General features: G+C 43.3%; 1 protein-coding gene across 12 annotated transcripts in view; it reads left to right on the top strand.

Annotated features, from left to right (window-relative positions):
* The first annotated feature begins 90 nt into the window (after positions 1-90).
* The window catches only part of ST3GAL3 (ST3 beta-galactoside alpha-2,3-sialyltransferase 3), a 188463-nt gene continuing 166252 nt past the window's right edge, over positions 91-22301 (top strand). For 2 of the 12 annotated variants that reach the window (XM_028733758.2, XM_077928805.1), the window contains exon 1: positions 20665-20830. The gene's annotated coding sequence lies outside the window, so the exon portion shown is untranslated. Of the gene's footprint in view, positions 2456-20618; positions 20831-22301 lie in introns of those variants that run through there. The other 10 variants (XM_077928801.1, XM_077928806.1, XM_028733756.2 and 7 more) reach the window with 10 other exon arrangements.

The raw sequence follows: 22301 nt of genomic DNA, 5'->3' as shown, positions 1-22301 counted from the left end.
TGGTAGTTTGGTCACTGTTTACTCTTAATAACCCTGGATCATCTGATTTTTCTCCTCTCCCCCCCCCCCCCCAACCTTCAAGGGTCATTCCAGATATTCTGAAAATAAATGTACTGCAGTAGGGGTATGCCTTGTGCACACTTGAATATACATTTGGAAGTTCATCTGGTTTTAAGCCCACAGCTCCTAATTCAGAAAATGATAGGCAGATGAAATGTGAACAGTAAGAGTGAGAATGAAAAATATAGGTAAAAGGATGGAACACTTTCTTCCTCTCTATCCTCCTCCTTTTCTTGCGGGATGGGATGGGATAAACGTGATTTGCACAATGGTAATATTTCCAACTGTAAAGTGATAGATGAACTCTCCTGAAAAAAATTTTCTCCATAGAGCAGCAGAAGTGACTAACTTGTAGTCCAACAATCTCTGGAGAATTCTGCCCTACAGAATGCTTTCAATCATACACACACATTGGGAAGGGGAAGGAACTTTACTACCCCCTTCCCAAGAAAAGCAACAATACTTTCTGAAAAGGGGAAAGGACAGCAAGCCGTGGGGAGGCCTTGATAAAGATGTAAGAGGCCCTGTTGGTTTCCTTAACAGGAAATTACAATATTGAGCATTTGCCTTGAAAAGCAGAGGAAACTATGAATACATTTTGCCCAGCAGGAAATTATGTTTGTGAGCATACTTTGGTGCATCATTTCCAGTGCAGAAACAGTTGGCCCTTTCTGCCACTAGTTACAACTTTAACTTTCTCAAAGGTAAGATGGTTTGGTTGTGCTTTTGTGGCTTCTTTGGGAGAGAATTGGCAGGCAAATTCAGTTTCAAGCCAGACCTGAATTTGGCAAATCTGGTCCTTGGCTTCCAGGCCCGTGCAGAGCTTGTCTTGAGGCCCAGGGCAGAAGACTTGTTATATAATAAAAGTTACAAAGTCAAAAAAAAAAGCAGCCGGTCCAGTTACATAAGATGGCAGAGCCACTCAGCTTACCCCTCTGAAGCCCAGGGCAAGTGTACTGAGCTGCCCACCCCCCACTCTGCACAGTCCTGCTGGCATGTACTGAGATGTGAGATGAGCTGTTTCAAAATCTACCAAATTCATATTCACTCCCTTCGCTGCAAGTACCAGTAATTGAAATGTCTCAAAGGTGTGGGAGATGTAGCTGCTAACAATGCTGTTCTCTAGGGTTTACCCACATGATTCTCCTTTGAAATGATTCTGGGTAACTTTTCTGGCTGCTGGCTGATTTTATTAGTGAAACACAAGCCAGCAGACCTTTCTAACTTTTGCATCTCTGCCTATAACCATGGTTTGAATGGGATCCTAGAAAGGTAAGTGAAAGGGGAAGGAAAAGTACGTGCTGGAAGGTTCATTGAGTTGTGGAGGATTGTGCACTAGTTGTAGGGCTGGTTGTGGCTTTTTTGCTTCAATTATACATGTGGAGATAGAACTTAAGGAACTCTCACTTATTTTTAGCGGCTGTTGCATCACTAGTTGTCTCACTGTTCCATTTGCTAATCTTCTGAAAAAAGATTCCTATGGAAATATGTGAGAGAGTTGAACAGCCAAAATTTTTCTTTGTCTGGCTAGTTTTGCAACACTCCAGCTCATATTTTGAGGAAGACGCACAAATGCTCTTCACATATTGAAGGTCATTGCAGAAAACCAAAATCCTCTAAAAACTAGCACAGGGAGAAAATGATTTAGGTGTGAGCAAGGGTTGTTTACACCTGAAGCCTGCTCCCAGTGACTTCTACTCTTCGGGATGAGTTTGTCACAGAAGCACTTGGCTGAAATACCATGTATCTAGCTACATTAAATTCAACCCATTTTTCAGAAAGGTTTAGGGGCGAAGCTTACCTGTTGCAGTACCTGCTGCTAATGCAGTCTAGATCTTCTGTCTGTCCTAGAGAACTCATTTCTGGCACATGACTTATGTGGAAGATGTCTGTCAGTGACTTCCCTCTTCTAATTAAGAACTGGTGTATGGTGTGTTAAATCTTTCTATGTATAAATCTTTCCTACACTTTGTTTTTATCCTCTCTGGCCTCATTCATGCCAAATCTCCACAGGGGCTGGGCCAATGACTAGACATTACTAGACATTATTAAAGAAACAGGAGGGCTGCAAGGATGGAAGGTTTTATCATCTTGCCCAGGGTATATTCCTGCTCTGGGGCTGCCTTTTCTGCTCCTTGTAGAACACAGCGAGAACTGGCAGGAGGCCTAGGAGCTGTCACTACATAAAGACAGCATCTGCCTGCCACTTGCCCAGGGTATGAACATAAGGTCAGGCTTGTCCTCTCAGCTTGTGTGTGAGGCCCAGACAGGGCTGGATTGAGGCAAGCACAGTAGCTCTCTGTGCTTGTACTATGGAAGTATGAGGAAAAGCCAACAGGAGGTGCAAGGGGAGCTCAGGGCTGGGAAGGAGAGAACTCTGCTCACTACAGCTGAGGTGAGATCTTTTAAAACTGCACTCATCTTTGTTGTTTCTTCTTAGTAGACACTCAGACATAGAGCAGGACATGGGGAGTGGTCTGGAGAAGCCCCAGTTCTTTCACTTCCATTGTTTTCAAATCTCTCCTTTAAATGTCCTCTATACTCTCAGAGCAGGCCGGGATAGAAATAAATTAACCCTCCAGTTTGCAATAAAAGCAAATAAATAGTAAATTCCTCAAACTGGTGATTGTGGACAGTTTGGGAAATGGGTCACTGGGCTGCTAGCAATTAACTGGAGGCAATGCAGCATGAGGAGCTGAAGTGCAAATATTTGGGGGCCAGATACAAATATCAAAGACAGATTCTGCTTTCCCAATCCTCCCTGTCATGCATGCTCTATATATTTTTTTTGTCAACTGCTCTGTGGTGCTTTAATAAATTTATTAGCCTACCTTTTGAGTTCAAACTGAAACACACAATGTAATAAAAATCAACATTTTAAAAAAGCCAATAATGGTTTAATTTTTAAAAAAAGCAAGAGTCTGTACTCAGGATTTGTTAATAGCTTCTAGCATAGCTAGACACAACTGCCCTGTGGTTTCATGTGGGTCTTGGGGCTGAGGTGGGGGATGCAATTTCTCTCTCTCTCTCTCTCTCTCTCTCTCTCTCTCTCTCTCTCTGTGTGTGTGTGTGTGTGTGTGTGTGTGTGTGTGTGTGTGTGAAGTAGTCCTGAATAGGATCAGAGTTTTGCTTCTCCTGGATGGGTTACTTTCCCAGGTTGACAAGCCCCACCTGCCTTTCATTTCCATCTACAGCATGTGCAGAAACCACATTTTTGACCGCTGGACCTACTATTGGTCTCATCCACTCAATCTGTTGCAGCCTGTCTACACATGCAGGGGAAGTTCAACACTGGGTTTGAGACCCATTGGCTACCCGCGCCTGGTTCAGCCAGCCAGTTGAAGCTGTTCCTGGTGTGTGTGGCCGCTGTCGCATGCTGACAGCTTCTAGGAGGCACAGGTGAGGGCTGAGAGCAGGATGAGGACCAGAGGCAGACACACTGCCCCAGAAGGAGCACAGTGTGACTTTCACCACAGGTACTACCCCTCCTCTCTAATGAAAATAATATATGGATGGGGAAGCATGAAGATTTCATTGAACAAGGTTGAAGAAAGGGTAACCACTGTTTACCAAAATGCCGATGTGATAAAACCAGTTGGGTGTTGTGTAGCATGAATAGTTACCGAATGATAAGGAATGGCAACACATAAGGGAAGCAAGCCTGAGCAAGTTTCTGCAGTGCTCATATCTCCCAGAAGAGAGTCAGGGAAGATGCTCTAGCTCTGTGGACTTGTAAAGAGCTTCAGTGTCTCCCTGTGTTGTCTCTTGCTTTGGCTTAGCGGAGCATAACAGGAGTTCTGGGGAATGGGAAATGCAGCTCTATGGAAACCATGCTCACAGCAGCATTTTTCCTTCTCCCCACAACCATTTCCATCATGGAAGAAGGGAATTTTTCTCTGTATACTATGCCTGGTTTTTTGTTTTGTTTTTTACTTCTCTGAATGTCTTCATTTTAAGATTTCTCTTCTACCCTAGTAACTCTGGCCTCCCACTAAGATTCAGTACAGCTTGTGCTATGCTATTTGAATATATTCTTTACAATATTTATTAGTCATTGCATTTGTAGCCCACCTTTTTCTCTAAAGATCTCAAGATGACGCACATGGTTCTCTCTCTCCTCACTTAATCCTCACAACAGTTCTGTGAGGTAGGATAAGCTGAAGGCAGCGACTGGCCCAAGGTCACACAGTGAGTTTCATGGTTGAGTGGGGATTTGAACCCAGTTCCTAGTCCAACTCTTTAACTACAACACAATACTGGCTGGTGTGGCAGCTACCTTGGGTTAAGCAGACTTATGAAACTGCATTTCCCTAAAGTGTGGATAGTAATGGATTCAGGAGCTATTTTGGCATGCAAGTGGTATATAAATAAAGGAAGTCACCCTGGGTATCTTCATATGTTGTGTGCTGATGAAAGAGTCCCAGAGCCCAGTGAGTCCCTTAGCAGCAAACACTGTTTATGGGGAACTGTTAGCATTCATTTGCTTTCTAATCTATGCCATGAATGCTCTGCTGCTTGCAGACACTCTTGGGTTACCTGTCTGGCCTCAGCTCAGGGACGTAATAAGAAGTGGGCTTACTTGCAAGCTGTTCCTTGTGAATTGTGGTGATTCACAGGAGACCTCAGGGAAGGCTGCTTGCCAGCAATTAATGCCCTGAAGACTCAGAGGGCATTGTCCCATAGCAACATTGCTCTGCCAGAGCTCTGTGCCTGTATGGGAGGGGGGAGTGGTGGAGCGTAGGCAGGCAGATTGGAGTAAAAAGCAATTTAATTAGCTGTGAGCCTTCTTGTATGTCTCTTAGGGAAGGAGTACTTGGCAGATTGAATGCTCACTCCCACTACCCTTTTGTGAGGCCTTTTGCCAGGACTACTTCTCAAGATCGTGGTGGATGGAATAGTGAAACTGCTGAAGAAGAAGAAACCTTGCAGACCTTGCCTTCCTGTGCTGTGACAGAATTTGTATCAACTCCAATATCCTTAAAGGATGACTTTGATTGTGTAGGCTGCAAATATTCCATACCATTAAATTCTGCACCATAAGAACTAAAACGCTGGATAAATTATGGGCTGGGTGGATTTATAAATCAAGGTAGGAATGTTCATGATTTGCTGCCTGCATCAGTGGGGCATCATGTCACACTGCAGGGTGCTTGGTAGGTCTGATGTGGTACCATATAGTGCCACTTTTAATCTAGCAGGTACTCAGCATGAACTGACCATAGCACTCCAGAGCAGTGTTTCCCAACCGGTGTTCCGCGGCACACTAGTGTGCCGCGAGACGTTGCCTGGTGTGCCGTGGGAGGGAGGCGGGCGAGTCGGGCGGCGAGAGGCGGGGCGGCGGCGGCATCTCCTGCTGGATGCAAATCCAAACATGGCGGGCACCTCCCTCGCTCCTTTGTAGGCGGACCATCGAGAGAGAAAGAAAAGGAGGCGAAAGAGCGAGAGAAGGCGCCTGCGCGGAAAGAGGAACGAGCAGTGCGCCTGCGCGCCGCGGCGCCCGAGTGCAGTGAAATTCCGTGAAGAGGGGAGGGGGGGCTGGAAAAGAGAGAAAGGAAAGATTTTTCATTTTTTTAAAAAAAAAAAAAGGAAGAGGGAAAGAAGAGAAAAAGCGGCAGAAGCTGAGGGGAAGGTTTCCGTGAGGGAGAGAGAGAGAGAAACGCGGGGCTGACGGGACCCCTCCTCTTCCGCCACGCGTCGCCCGCCACCGCCTCAGAATCTCCTCAGGAGCGGCGGCGGCTGCTCCCCCTCGCCCCCTTCCTCCCCCCCAGCCCCCTCCCAACCCCCGGACGTGGGACGCGAGGCGGCGCCGCTGAGAGGACGGGAAGGCCCCCGGCGGCGGGGTCGGCTCGAGCAAGGAGGGGCGAGCGCTAGCCGGCTGGCTCTAGCCCGGCAAGAGGAGGAGGAGGAGGAGGAGCACGCCGTCACTTCCACAGCGGCCGCCCCACACTCCCCTCCCCGGGCACCGGCGGGGAGAATGACGGAGCTCCAGTCCGCGCTGCTACTGCGGAGACAGCTGGCAGGTTGGTCCGTCCGTCAGTCGGGGCAAAACACACCACAGCGCAGGCAGAGGCAGGCAGGCCCGTCTCTCCCTGCCCCCCCTCGGACCTGGCCGGCCTGGGGTTTGCACCCCAAACATTCATGTCCACCCCAGCTACACAAGCCACACCTTGCTCTCAGTTCGATCTGTCAAATAACTCACCTATCATTCACATAAAGAACCTAGTCTATCCTCAAACGTCAGAATGTACCTCCTCTCTAGCTTTCCCCACTTCATCTAGGCACTTTCAGCCCTTACTTAACCCACCCCAGCCTGCTTACTCTTCCTTCATTTGCTATAAAAACTAAATACAGAGAGAGACTGAGAGCTGTTGACGAAGAGCTATGTGTGTGTCTTCCTTTGATTCCAGCCAGAATATCAGCTTTGTGTTCAGCCAAACAGGCCCAGGTTGCGCACTGAATAAAGTATTTTATAATTTTTCATATTTCTGTTTACTTACTGTTTCATAATAAAGTAATTATAAAATACTTTCTTTGTGTTTATTTGATTCCTATTAAAGAGAGTTACTTTATATATAGTCAATATAGGCACAGAGTTAATTTTTTAAACATTTTCTAATGGTGGTGTGCCTCGAGATTTTTTTCATGAAACAAGTGTGCCTTTGCCCAAAAAAGGTTGGGAAACACTGCTCCAGAGGCCCCTTGAACCCCTGTCCATGTAACACGGGGGAGAGGTGGTGGCCAGATGAAAGCAGAATGTCTGAGCTTACAGGCACAGTACTGGCCAGGCCAAAAGTTGTCCTGGTGTTATTCCTAGTTGACTAGCACACCTTCTACCAGAACAACAACTACCAGACTTTTAGAAGACAACTGAAGGCAGCCCTGTTTAGGGAAGCTTTTAATGTTTGATGTATCACAGTATTTTAATATTCTTTTGGAAGCCGCCCAGAGTGGCTGCGGAAGCCCAGCCAGATGGGCGGGGTATAAATAAATTATTATTATTATTATTATTATTATTATTATTATTATTATTATTATTATTGTATTATTATTCTACTGCTAAATAGCAGGATGTCACAGAATCCTTTGCATTAGACATCCCTGCAGCATCCTGTGTCTTTTGTGTGAGATGTCAGAAGTCTTGTGTGCTGCTAAGCACTTCATCACATGCCATTTCTGACCAAGCAGGTGCACTGCCCAAAATGAGATGTTCCTGTTGCTAGGCAACTGCCCAGTGTTGTCCCCTCCTCACTCTGTTTCCCTCCCCAAATATCCATGCAGCCAGGACTAAAATGTAATAGCAGTGGTGGACCAGCTAATTAGACATGGACGTAATGCTTGGCCCCTGTGCTTTAACATTATGGAACATGAAGCATGTGCCCAGGAGACACGGTGCTAAGTGAAGGGATGTGAAGACAAAGGCTTTCTTTTGCATGAGTCACCAGCTATCTACCAACAGTCTATCCAGTACTATAGGCAAACACCTCCACCTGAAAGATACTCTTTCCTGCCAAGGGGCAATAACACAACACCACCAGGCGTTCTGCAGATAGCAATGTAAACAATTCATATGCCTTGTACATGTTTTGCTGTTGCTGACCTCCACACATTTATACATGCATTATACCTTTGTACATGTGTACTCTAGGCAAAAACCTGCCTTTTGTAACATGTCTGAGTGACTTGCTCCACTGATAATAATAATAATAATAATTTATTATTTATACCCCGCCCATCTGGCTGGGTTTCCCCAGCCACTCTGGGCGGCTTCCAACTGAATATTAAAAACAATAAAACAATACTGAAGGACAAATCTCTCCATAGATTCTTCCCTCCTGTAGCAGGTGTATGCAGCCTATGCTGGAGTATTCGCCTGCCCTAGGGGTGGGAGAGAAAGGAGGTTCTTTTGGGGGCTGATTACTCTGTTGCAGATTGACAGTTCAGCTTTTACTCTCTGAAGAGGTGCCAGGATAACAGATGCTGTTGCATGAATTCAGTCATCCTGCTCCCGGGGATATTTTTAGGTCCGCTAGTGAACAAGCATAGAATTTGGAACCTGAGCCATCAGCTCCTTTCAGAGTCAGCAGTTCAGAATGGCAAAGCAGTTTTGGCAGTCTGTCGCTAAGGAAGATGCTTCGGAGTCCAGGTGAGGCCAGGGCTCAGCAATTCAAGGTAGGATTTGGGGATGGGGGAGCACTCTCATTTGAAAAGCAACTCTGACCGCAAAAGAGAGATTCCACTGCAGGAACAGCATTGCCATTAATATATCTCTTGACTGTAGGGGATTTGGGGAGTGTCAAAAAGCCACTGTTCAAGATCTGGTTGTGTTTTTATAATATTCAGAGCTGGATATGGTGCACTGTGGTATGGGTGTATTGTACAGCTGGTAGCAAATGCAAAACAAACTGATTAGATGTGTATAGAAATAGATTTGCAGATTTGAATCTGAATGAATGCAGAAAATATGCCAGGGCTGCTGCTTGTGAGAGATCAGCACATGATATACTATTCCGATGGCTTATCTGTGAACATGTTTCAAATTCCTAAAAATGTCACAGGTTCTATCACAAAGAGCACTGTGTGAAATAGTCCACCCTAGAAAGCGCTGGCACTCTTAAAATGCATGAATGCTTTTGGAAGAAGCTGGGGATGGGGTGGGAAGAACTCTTGCAATCATACAGAGCAGAAACAATATCATGGCTAAATCTGGCCAATTGCATCCTGAAAGTTTCCAAGCAAACAGCCAATCATAGAAGCAAGAGTGTTCTAATACATTCTTTTCAGGTATCTCTCTGATCTCCAACAGGTTCTAACAGTTATTCTCTAATCAGCTGTTTTAAGTTAGATAATTTCAAACCCTCCAAGTGTCCCTATTTCCCAGGGACGTCCCTGATTTATAGAAGCCATCCTGGTTTCTGATTTGATCCCGGAATGTCCCACTTTTCTTAAGATGTCGCTATTTTCATTGGAGGGTATGACATTATCTGATCCCCCAAGCTGTCTGAAGGCAATACTCTATAGGGAAGGTTTTTTTTATGTTTATATATACTGTATGTTAGAAGCTGCCCAGAGTGGCTGGGGCAACCCAGTAAGATGTGTGGGGGTATAAATATATTTTAACTTCAAAAGAGCTGTGGGGGTTTGGGTCAGATCAGAGATTTGGCACTGGCAAATTGAAATTGAAATACTTTATTGTCACTTGCACAACTTGTATACAGTGAGATTACATGAGCACACCCCCCCCCACTCAGCTCTCTTAGTCTTAATTCTCGTCGTTTACTGATGCACACCCACCAAACCCGAAAGAAATCATTCAGCAGCCTAACAGCCCATGGATAGAAGCTGTTCTTTACCCTGTTGGTGCAACTAATCATGCTTCTATATCTTCTGCCTGAGGGCCTATTATTACATTCTTTAAATTTCCATATTGCCCTTCATCTGAAGATCACAGGGCGGTTTACAATATAAAAACACATGCATTTCCAAAATGCATTTCCAGAAATGCTGTTATTTGTTCTGGGAGAGGGGAGAATACAGGCAACATACCTGAATGCTTTCCCTCATGAGGCAAATGGGGGAGGAAGGGTATATAGATTTAGACTGGGAATGGGGGGGACACACATGGGGAAGATGTAAATGCTCCTTTTCTCAGCACTTCCTCACTGATTCAATTTGCACACACCGACACCCAAAAAAATCTGGTTTGAACAACAACTCCATGTTTCTAATCTAGCTTTCACCTACAGTAAATGCATGATGCATGGCAATTGCATTTGTTATATGTGTACAAATGTTTGCATTGTAAACACCACAAAGTGTGAAGGAGAAACGTGAAGGAAGAGGTGAGTAGTGGACTTCTGCCAGGGAACCCTAATCCAGCCACAGCTGCCATGCACTGTATGCATTATCTACAGGCTTTTTGCTTCACACTTTCCAGTGCTCATTGCCACAAAGACTGGTGTATACACAACAAAGTGTTGGCCATGTGACGTAAGAACTGACTCACCTCAGAATCACTCAGGGAAGGCACCTCTCTCACGGAATCATTATACATGGCTGGCTCAACTGCATAAACAACCCAGACAATTATTTAAGATACCGATATTTTTATTGCTACTAAGGCTGCATATTAACTGAGAGGCATGTCCCAGGGTCCCCTGCAGGGTCACAGTGGGTGCTAAAAAGCAAAGGTAGCTGTGTTGATCGAAAAGAAAAAACCTCCAAAGCTGAGCGATACCTTTCTTGGAACCCATCCAAATGTCACTGAAGTGTGGCAAACTTCTATAAGTCTTAATCAAGCACACAAAGCTTGATGGGGCAAGGAAAAATCAACTAGTAAAAAATTAGACAGATGAAAGCTGGAGTTAGTGAGAGGCTGACTAGAGGTAGGCTACAGCCACTCATTTAGCACAATAGATTCCGGAGGATGATGAATTATCGCTGCTGAAATCCAAGAGCTAGATCAGCGTGCCAAAGAGGTGCGAGTCCTGCCTGCATTGTTCATTTATTGGCCTTTTTGTAAATCTGGCCATAGTCTGAGTCAGAGAGTTGAGTATCAGCAGAACTTCCACTTAGTTCGCCGAGCTTAGTTAGAAAGAAGGATAGCTACTCCCTAGGGCTGCACCTGAGCTCTCTAACATTTTGTTAACAATTACAACTATGGGACTCGGCTTATCACCCACAGAGCAGCCTCTGCTTACTTCCATTAAGTTAAAAGGCTCCTGCTGGGATGCTTTTCTGAGAGACACCTGGAATAGACTAAGTTAGCAACAAGATATGATGAGAAAATTAATGGAACCTATTTGCACATTGATTGATTCATCACTGTGCCTTTATCTATTCTGTTGATCATAACTTCCTGGCTTTAAGAAACACAGGAATTTTGTCTCATTTAAAATAATTATTTGCTTAGTAGAATATATATAAGACATGGATTTAGAGGAGAGGGAAGAAGAAGAGAGCTGCTTAGGGAAGCAAAGTTCTCTGATAGCAGGAAAGTGTGTGCCCTTTTCACCACTGTATGTGCTGTGAAGTACTAAGGATAACAAACGCAGCACACCTAAGACAACTGGCTGCCCAAAGGACACGTCTGCACCTTCCCCACCCTCTTATTTCAGTGCAGGTAACAGGACATTGTCCTCCACTGTGCTTGAGGGCGGTAGGCTAGTTAGGGGATACAGGACAGGATGCATGGTGCACTCTGCTTCCAACAGAGATAATAGTATTTTATTTTAATCTTTTGTTGGAAGCCACCCAGAGTGGCTGGGGAGACCCAGCCAAATGGGCAGGGTAGAAATAAATAATGATAATGATAAGAAGAAGAAGAAGAAGAAGAAGAAGAAGAAGAAGAAGAAGAAGAAGAAGAAGAAGAAGAAGAAGAAGAAGCAGCAGCAGCAGCAGCAGCAGCTGAGTGGCAGCCACACAAACACACATCTCTGCCACCTAACACAATCACTTCACTCTCTGGGTTGGTTCTGTGAGCAGCGCATGAACCTTTGAATGTGCAAAGCTATTGTCTGACTATTGGCAAGGCAACCCACAAATGATGCTTCTTGAAAGCATCAGTAAATCCCAGAGAAGCTGTACGACATTATAATGTTGTTTAATCAAACTTAATTACTTCCTAGTTTTTATGTCCTCTTAGCGACATCCAGCTTGACATCTGTTTGAAAATACCATTTAATGTGAAACAACACATTAAAGCCCTAAACACCACCCAGTAATCATGGCCCTAATCTTCTAGGTGGCAGTTAGATGGTTGCCTGCATAGACTGATCCTGAGTGCACAGTTTCAAGATTCAGTTGTCTCAAGATTCATTGTGGCAGGAAATCTGATTTTGTTGTGGAGGCTTTCCAGCAGGTAAGACACCTGAGAGCATGGAGTTGTGTTTCCAGAGAGACAAAACACAGGCTGAATAACAAATGAGAATCATGTCGCTGTCTGTCTTAACTACCTAGATAATTGCTAATCTCACCTTTTGTCAGAAGCAGGTCATTGCCTATATCAGAGGTCATGTGGTTTGTGAGTGAACACAGTTGGCTGGAGAAGAGGCGAGTGGTCGAACCCTCCAGCATCCAGCCATGATGAGGCCTTTTAGTTTTTTGTGCTCAGCGTGGGGTGTGATGAGGGATTGTTGTGATGAGCCACGACTGGATTCTTGTTGTTTCTGTACCTTGTACAGTACATAGTAATAGCTTGCCCCAACTGCTTAAAGTGGACTTCAGTTGAAGGTGCTGAATAATACTAATCCTTATCACATTCAGGTAGGTAGCCGTGTTGGTCTGAAATAAATAAAAAACTTTAAAAATTGTCCAGTAGCACCTTAGAGACCAACTAAGTTTGTTCTAGGTATAAGCTTTCGTGTGCATGCACACTTTTTCAGATCGGGACTACTGGACAATTTTTAAATTTATTTCGACTGCGTCAGACCAACACGGCTACTTTATCACATTATTTCACAGGGACCAGGTCTCTCCTCAAGAATTGCTTTACGAACCATGTATCTTTGTTTGTTTTTTTTAAAATAAATTTTTATTAATTTTTCATAAGTAAAAAAGAAACAAAGCAAAAACATAAACAAACACAAAATCGACTTCCCCGTACCACCCCTTTTCTGCATTCTTGTTTCAAGATTTTTCAGCAACCCTTTCGTAATAAACTTATTTATATTTCATAAATTTAACTTCCATAAGTTATTAAAACAACTGTAGTTCTTTATCTCTTCTTACCCTGATCCCCTAATTTTCCAAATTACAACAGTTTTTAAGATAAACTTTAAATTTGTTCCAATCTTCATCCACCGCCTCTTTCCCCCGGTCTCGAATTCTGCCAGTCATCTCTGCCAGTCCCATATAATCGATCACCTTCGTCTGCCATTCTTCCAACGTGGGTAAATCTTGAGTCTTCCAATACTTTGCTAGAAGGATTCTTGCTGCTGTTGTGGCATACATAAAAAATGTCCTATCCTTCTTTGGCACCATTTGGCCCACCATACCCAAGAGAAAGGCTTCTGGTTTTTTAATAAAGGTTCTCTTCAGAACTTTTTAAATTTCATTATAGATCATTTCCCAGAAAGCCTTAATCTTCGGGCAGGTCCACCAAAGGTGATAGAAGGTTCCCTCCGTTTCATTACACTTCCAGCACTTGTTGTTGGGCAGATGATAGATCTTTGCTAACTTAGCCGGAGTCATGTACCACCTGTAGATCATTTTCATAATGTTTTCTCTTAAGGCATTACATGCCGTGAATTTAACACCAGTGGTCCATAACTGCTCCCAGTCAGCAAGCTCAATGTCATGCCCCATATCCTGTGCCCATTTAATCATACTGGATTTCACCATTTCATCTTGAGTATTCCATTTCAACAGCAAGTTGTACATTCTTGACAAGTTTTTAGTATTGGGTTCTAACAGTTCTGTTTCTAGTTTTGACTTCTCCACTTGGAAGCCTTTCTTTCTGTCCTGTTTGAATACTTCATTTATCTGTCGATAATGTAGCCAATCTCTCACCTTAAACTTCAGTTTCTCGAAACTCTGCAATTTTACTTTTTCACCATCTTGTTCTATAATTTCAAAATATTTAGGCCAATTAGAACCCATATTCAATTTTTTCACCTCTTTTGCCTCCATTGGTGACAGCCACCTAGGGGTTCTACTTTCAAACAAATCTTTATACCTTATCCAAACATTATACAAAGCTTTCCTCACCATATGGTTCTTAAAACCTTTATGCACTTTTACCTTGTCATACCATATATATGCATGCCAACCAAATCTGTTATCAAATCCTTCAAGATCCAAAATGTCTGTATTCTCGAGGAGCAGCCAGTCTTTCAACCAGCAAAACGCTGCTGATTCATAGTAAAGTCTTAAGTCCGGCAGGGCAAAACCCCCTCTATCTTTTACGTCTGTTAATGTCTTAAATTTTATTCTTGGCTTTTTGCCCTGCCAAACAAATTTCGATATGTCTTTCTGCCACCTCTTGAAACAGTCCATCTTGTCTATTATTTGTAATGTCTGAAACAGAAATAACATTCTAGGCAATACATTCATTTTGATAACAGCAATTCTGCCTAACAAGGAAAGTTTGTATCTTTGTTAAGGCGTTTAAGCTCTGTTAAGCCAACCCAGCAGCTGCCAGTATCTTATTTCATTAGTAATTAGGTTCAACAATACCTTTTGTCACTAAATCTTGTTTACTTTTATTAATTTCAATGTCCTGCACTTAGTTCTGTTGGACAGTACACCTATCCTCTCACAGATTTGGGCCTAGTTAGACTTGGTAGCATGAAATGGGTCTAACCCCCACCCCACCCCCCACAGGGCATTTCCAGTAGGTGACAGCCTATAACAAATCAGACAAGGAGTGAACAAATGACACCTTGATGTTGTAAGGGATATTATCATGGTCCTGGGATAGTATTGTTGCAGGGTCTGATTGACTATTGTTGCTCGTGAGAGTAGCTGTTTTAAATTAGGGAGCCATTTGTAAGCAAGGACAGACCTCCTACTCAAGCACTATGAGAAGGGTGTCTCATTGTCTAGGATGGGTTATAGAGCACTGATGATACATTGGAATGCTTTAGGTGGAGCTGTGAGTGAAAAGAAATGGTGTTATGTTGCTTTCTCTCTTGGGTATGTCCTGAAAAGGAAAAAAAAAGTGAAAAGCATGAGAAGAGCCCTGATGGTTCAGTCAGATGACCACTGTCAAGAATTCTGCTCCCACAGTGGCCAACCAGATGACTATGGGAAGCTGGCAGCAAAAGTCCTCTTCCATTTGTTGTAGTAGGAAATGTTTCCCTTAATCCTAACAGAATTTAGTGGATTAAGTCTCTTTCCATATGTTATCTCAGGCAGCTTTAGAAACTAATGCAATTTCTAGAGCCAATTTCTTGGTCGGCTTTGAGGACTGCCTTATATGCTGTTCATATTATCCTTGGAGGATTGAATTATTTCCTTGAGTGCAGGGTAGCAGAGCTAACACAGTTGAGAGGAAAATCCAAATCCCTTCATTTTCACCAGTTCTTCATATTGCTTATGATTATGATTGGGGGAAGGGGATGGCACCTCTGTTGTGTCCTTATTTTTAAAATTCTGATAGGGAAACACAACACCTGACATTTTATCATCTAGTGAAGTAGTCTTCATATGCCAGGAATAGGAGGGCATGTTGAAGTATTTATGAGAAATATGCAAATACCAAATACAATTGGTTTTTTAAATGGTGGCAATCAGTCCAAGCTGAACATAAGAAAAGTCCACTTGGTCTTCTTGTGTCATGTGCAAAATAATGACTGAGCTGTAGTAAAAATATGACCTGTAATTTTGTGGATCAACGTTGCTACACAATAATAATGTGGAAAGTTCCAGGTTCAATCCCTGGCATCTCCAGTTAGGGTTGGAAAAGACTCTTACCTGAAACCTTGAAGAGCCATGTTGGACAACACTGAGCTGGATAACAAATGATCTGAATCTGTATAAGGCAGCTTTCCTTATTCCTAACGTTGCGTCATAAAAAGCTGATGTTATATTCATATGTATTAAAAGAGCACCTGTTTCCAAGACTCAAGAAGCAATAATGACACATAGCATTTATGGGAGATTCAACTGCAAAAGTCGTTGAACTGACATTAGAAAGGATTTAGAAGTGATATACAAGAGAGACAAAGAATCCAGAAGGCAAATTATCCGAGGAAATGTGGGAGAAATTATGCATTTTTTTAGTCCAGAAAAGAAAACTGAGGGAAACAGTATGAGTTTTCAGGCAGAGTTGTTCACTCCGAGAAAAGGGCAATATGTAAGGGTTAATTTATGTGAAGCATTAGGATCAACTTTCTAACTGTACGAAACTTGATGAGGGAACATTGGAGGTATTGGCTAAGTAATCTTCAGTTAATGCTTTAATGGTAATGCATTAGGTATAGAATATCCTGGTCTAGGGCAAAAGTTGGACCAGATGATTCACTGGACCCCCTTCCTTTGGGAAGCAACCGGGAAGCATGATTTCTATGGGCACTTTCCAGCCTGATTTAAACAGCAGATTTCTCTCATTCTAATATCAAGTAAACTTTGTATATGCTTCTTTTAGGCTGGATCGTGTTCCATTTATGTATTAAATTTCTTAGACACTTCTCCAGACACATGCTGATGGTGCCCAGCAATTTGATTTTATCATGTCAAGAATGTGTGATTTGCACTGACTGCTGATTAGTTTCCAGGTTCAATTCAGGATATTGGTATTAGCCACAAAGCTTTCAATGGATTGGGACGTAGGTATCTCATGGACTAGCTTTTTCAGCAGGCTTCTCTGCTCCACAAGATGCAATCATCATCTGAGACTCTGCTGCAGGTCCTACAGCCTAATGAGGTGAAGGTAGTGTCAGCTAGGCTTAGGGCTTTCCCCCATGTAGCACCAACCCTATGGAATGTCCTGCCAAGAGAGAAATGTTAAGCTCCTTCACTGTATTATTTCAGGTGTCTGGTGAAGTCATGATTTTGTTATAGGGATTTTGGCTTATTAAAAAGCTTTTGTAACGGCTTAGGTTATATCTATTTATTGACTGTTGGGATTTGTTGATTTGTGGTTTGCTGTATTGGATTTAGTTCAGAGTGTTCTTGTATTATTATTTAATATGTTGAATGGCCTTTCGTTTATTTGGAAAATAACATGTGGTGAATGCTGCTAACAGTGACAATCTTTTAAAAACCAGTATAGAAGCAAAGTTGAAATATAATAAATATACGAGCGTATTCAAAAGAGCCCAGCAGAAATATTAGCCAATGAAAATGCTTTTAGTTGCTGGTGGGAACTATTTAATGAAGGGGACACTCTTATCTCTCAAGGGAGTTGTGGATCTAAAATGAAATTGTGAAAGACCTACTTGTAATGGATAATCTACTTAATCACAAAAGCATGGTTAACTCAACAACTGACACAAAGAGCGCAGACTGACTACATAAAGATCATCAAAAAATTCAGGTCAGCTGCTTGCATGTCAATGTTTAATGAGTAGATGGCAGTCTCCACAGTTTCAGTGTCACACTTAATCTAAATCTGAGATGTTTGCGTCTTGCATTATGTCCAAAGTACAACCGTACAGTATAAAACTAAAAAAGAGCACTTGGAACAATTCTAATTTAAACCAAAACAAATGCAAGGCACTAGCTCAGAAAAACACACACAGCAGACTCTTAACAGTGAAGGAACAATTGTTGGACTCAACTCAATGCTGTCAATCTTTAATAACTACGCTGAAAAAAGAGGTGGTGCTTAAGTAATAGAAATATTTTGAAGGAAACTCTGTGAATGCTAAGTAACACCAACAAATATGTAAGAAAAGCGAAGGAAGAGTGTAAGGAAGAAAGCTAAGAAATTTAAAGTGACAACATTAAACTTTAATGCTCTGAAAGATATAGGATGAGAATATCATAGAAAGTGGCTACTCTCACATGAATTTTTATGGGCTGGGCCTTTGTAGCGAAGGCACCATATTTGTGAAATAAACTCCCGGGGGGGGGGGGAGATGGGATCTGCTATGCTCCCTTTTTCTATTTTTAGACACCAACTAAAGCCTTTTTCAAAAATCAGCTGGCTTTCAGCACATGGTCTGCTATTTTAATAAATTGCTATGGTCTGCTGCTTTTAGATTGTTACTATAATTGACGTATAAGTACTTCCATTTTATTGTTTTGTTTTTTGTATGACTTCTATATCAAATTGTATGTGTGTGTGTTTTTTATAAGCCATTTGGTTGTTTTACTGAAAAGCTGGGTAAATTCTTTTTAAACGTTATATACTTCAGCAAATAAACATATCTAGGTGATTCAGTCCTAGAAAATTTCCAGGGAACATGTTTTCACTGCAAGGAAACTATTCATTCCAATTGGAAGCAAGGGGTAATTCCTGACAGCATAATATCTATTTATTTAACAAACAGAATTTGTATACTGCGTAACATATGCAACTTTTTTGAGTTGCAATAGTAGTTATACAAATATGCATTCCTTGCCAGGCTGCGCAAAGATTCCACAGGATTCCACAAAGCATGTAAACTGATGTACAAGCTAACCTATGCTGGAAACCAGTTGTTTATCAGAGAAGGATAGAGTGCATGTTCACTCTTATAAATTTCAAAAACTGATTAATGCAATGCTCTGTTGCTCAGTCCTATCTGTTCACTCACCCCTTTCTTAGGTCTCAAATTATTCAGCTCATTTAATCTATTCCACTTGTTGCTATAATTTAATTCTTGATTTAAACTTGACTTCTTATTGCTTTCTATTTAAATGTCTATTGAATTTCAAAAGTTTAATTATCTCTGTCCTACTCATTTAGCTGTTCATCCCCTTCTCTTCCCTTTCTTGTTTTTTTGGTTTCTCCATTTCCCAACTGTACCATTTTTTCTTGGTGGTTCTCTTCTTTTTGTTGTGCTTTACCCCTTTACCTATTCCACTCAACTGTTGGTGCATTTAGATGTCCAATTAAAAACTTCATAAATTTTCTTTAATTGATCTCACACCTTTACCATTTCCCTTCACGCATCCTTTTCCTTAATATGTCTTGTCTTAGAATTGTAAGCCTGCATCTTTTCATTTTGTTTTATATACAACTAGTTTATATAGGTGCTTTAGAAATAATAGGATAATGCTGCTTGGCAGTTCACAGCAGGTGATGAACATGATGCAAAACCGAGTGGTGTTGGTTTGTTATAGTTGCTTTTTTATTGACATCAGGAGTAAACTGGTAGAAAGCAAGCACTGCTGCAGAAAGAAGCATTAAGTGTGAGATTATTTGGCTTAACAAAGTCTTATAAAGGTAGCATGAATCTAGCTAAATATGAAGTGCTGGGAAATCCCTAACTAGAGGAAAACTTTTCAAACTGAGAGATCAAGTAACCATGGCAGTTCATCGAGTAGATAGAATATGGTCTATCTGACAGGCAGGAGCTCTTGCAGGATTTCAAGTAGAATCCTTTCTCAGTCCTGTTACCTGAGTTTTTAAATAGACACCAGTGATTGAACCTTCAGCATTCAAAGCATAAGATCTACACTAAACTATGCCCCATTAATGGATTGCTAACTTCTGTGTTATTTTGCCCTACTCATTCAACAGGATGTTTGAATCCTTTAGGAAGCCATTGGCTCCAATCTGCTGCCCCACATTTACACCTGATAGCCTACATTTCTCCTCAAACCCTAATCTATTTGGAAATTCCCGCATTTGCTTTCTAGCTGTTATTTTTATTTGTCTCAGCTTTTTGGGGATCTCATTTTGCTGAGATGCAGGTAAGTAGTTTGTCTCCCTCCCTATGGAGAATCTTACTTTTATTATCTATATTTGGGGGCACCTTTGTTCTCCTCATTGCACCGCAATTCCACTTCTCAATCAGGCTGCTGCTGCTGTTTCTGTGTGTTTATTAAGGGACTTACAGGCCACGTCCAAAACAGCCCTTATTTTGCAGGATATTTCTGATACAGTACCTGCAGTTGGCAGCAGAGCATAATGTTATTTATCGTTTTAGGAAGAGAATACACCCAAGCCCCAGAAGATGTCTTGAAAGACATCTCCCCCTACCCTTCTACAGCTCCATTTTGTATATTTAGGCTCTGCCCTACAGCCTCCCCACCCCACCCCTGGAGAGGACCCAAACTAGCATTTTGCAGGACGGAAGTTCCGCTGGCATGCCTTGCCGCCTCCTTTAACCCTCTCCTACTCTTGCTTTAGCTGGGGGAGCCGCCGCTGTTGCTTTTCCGCACAGGATCAGGTACAAACAAGACTAACCACCCGCTCTCTTTAGCATGTCATGTGGGGATTACGGAGAATCCCAAGGGAAGTTTCCATTGAGCGGTGGGGAAGGGAAGCGTGCCCTGACCCCAACATGCTACGCTTCAGCTTCCCAGGACAGCCTCTCGGTGACTGTGGGATTGTCAACCCTTTGCCCGCCCCCCCCCCCCCGGTCAAAGGCGAGTTAAGTTTTCCACGGTACCCACCTTTGGGTTGGGTGGGGAAGCGAGGCTACCTGCAAGCAGCAATGTGCTCTTCGCAAAAGCTTCATCTGGCCCCGGTCACCCACGGATGCCATTGGCACTTTGCGATTTGCACAAACCTACACGCATTGCCGCATTCGGATGAGAATTTTTCCTCCTAGCGGCTAGCGTCTCAATCAGCCTACAATAGGTCGGATGTGCTACGACTGGTCCCTTCTCCTCCCTTCCTGACTTCCTTCCCTTCCCTCTTTCCCAGTGTCTGGGATTCCAGTCCATACCTTTATTATTCTGCCCCCCGACCCTTCCTAATCTCTGCAGAGGACGCTGGTCCTCCCACGCTATTCCTCAATTGGCTACAGAGGATATGTAACGCCCCGCCTAGAGTTAAAGGGGGAAACGGGGAGAACCGGAGAGGGAAAATAAAAGGATGCGGCCTCACTGATTGGACGGCCCTCGCCCCCCTCCGCTCCTCGCGTCACATGATTGGACAGCTGAGGGCCTCCGTCTTTGGTACGCTTGAGTGGAGGACCCTCCTTGCCTCTGATTGGGCGGCAGGAAGCCCCCCGCGCTCCCGCAGTCGCTGAGCGCTTTGTGGAGAATGCCCCTCGCCTTTCTCCATTGGCCATCGGAAGTCCCGCCTTGTTGTGCGATTGGTGACCGACGCCCCCCCCCCCTGCCCCTGAGGCCGGCTAGTACTGCCGCCGCTGCCCGGCCCGGCATGGCGGGCGGCGGGGCAGCCAGAACCCGAACCCGGAGGAAGGGCGGCCGGGATCCCCCTGATGCTCTGGTGAGGAGATGGGAGGCGGAGGGAGGCGGTATCCGTTCCGGGGTAGTGGTGGTGGTGCAGGAGGAGGAGGAGGAAGCGAGCGAGCGAGCGCTTCAGTTCTGCATCCAATATCTTTTTTTTGCCCAGGTCAACCTCTCGCCCCGCAGTGATTTTTTCTTATTTACGTCCCTCCCGTCCTGCTCTTCTTTTTCTTCCTCCTCCTCCACCACCTCACGTGGACCCTGCCTTGCCAGGAATCTTCTCTTGAGAGTGAGGAAATGAGGGATCCCATGAGACTCCAGGGATTTCCTCTCTTGCTTCCTTTCTCACTCTCAAGAGAAGACCCATTAAAGTACACCCCATGTGTGGCCAGAACCTCCTTTTCACCACAGGAGCGCCTCGCCTCCCACCTTTCCCCTTCCCATCAAACATATAGCCTCAGGCTCGCCATCTAAACAACTCCCTTTGGGTCACCCACCGAGCACTGTACTGCGATTTCAGAATCTTCCTGTCTTGGTTTTAGCTCCTGAATGGGATCTAGTACTTGTATGGGTGGATGATTACACGACTGGGCCGGTAGGGAGACAATCGGTCTTTGAGTGTTACCTCAGGACTCTACCCAGAAAGGCGGTTGTATCTCGCCAGCTAATATGTGTTCCTCTGTGCCAACATTTTCTGTGTAGCAGTGAATGGAAGATGAGAGGTCATGAGGGAGGAAGAAATAAGCAAGAATGATGATTAAATCTGGGGGGGTGCCTCTTTTTTTGCCTTATGGTTATTTCATACGTGATTGCACTTTATGGGTTAACTGTTCACCCGTGTGACTGTTCACATGCTAGTTCATTTCCAGATAAATTCTCCAACTGCATTATTATTCATTCAGTGACCCAAAGGGAAAGGTCAACAAAACGCTGACTGTAACTGTAACACAAGCCTTTCTTAGTTAGAATGCAGAGGAAACCTTGAAGGGCTCTATTCAGAAATGCATCTCCATTTGCCAAAATTACCTTTATAACCTTTGTAGGCTAACGACAGAGCTCCTTTAAAAAATGAACCCTTTGGATCTTGCCATATGTTGCAGAAGCATTGACAACATTTATGTAGAAAGTAGCTGGAGAATTTGCTGATAAGAGAAATCAATAACACCTGACCAGAGTACTGACTGACCAAAGGTATTTAGGAAATCTGTTCCATGCCTGATTAGGAGCCTAGTGTTCTCTGAAGTACTTGAACTTTTTACTTAATGTACTAGTTTAAATGTGCAGGGAGGTTTTGGGATTTTTTTTTAAAAATGGAGACACATTTAATGTGAACACTTATCCTAAAGAATAATTCCTGAGAACAGAAGGAGATGAATGAAAAACTTTCCTTTCAGGAAGGAATTTGATCTAAAAACCTATGGTCAGCCAACCTTCTATAACTTGAAACTAAAGTGCTGGTGGTTACCTTTTCTTATTTACATCCTTCCTGTCCTGGAGGCTTGAGACCTGAG

Source organism: Podarcis muralis, chromosome 5, assembly GCF_964188315.1.
Source record: "Podarcis muralis chromosome 5, rPodMur119.hap1.1, whole genome shotgun sequence".
Lineage (NCBI taxonomy): Eukaryota > Metazoa > Chordata > Lepidosauria > Squamata > Lacertidae > Podarcis > Podarcis muralis.
This window is presented reverse-complemented; position numbering and strand designations above follow the sequence as displayed.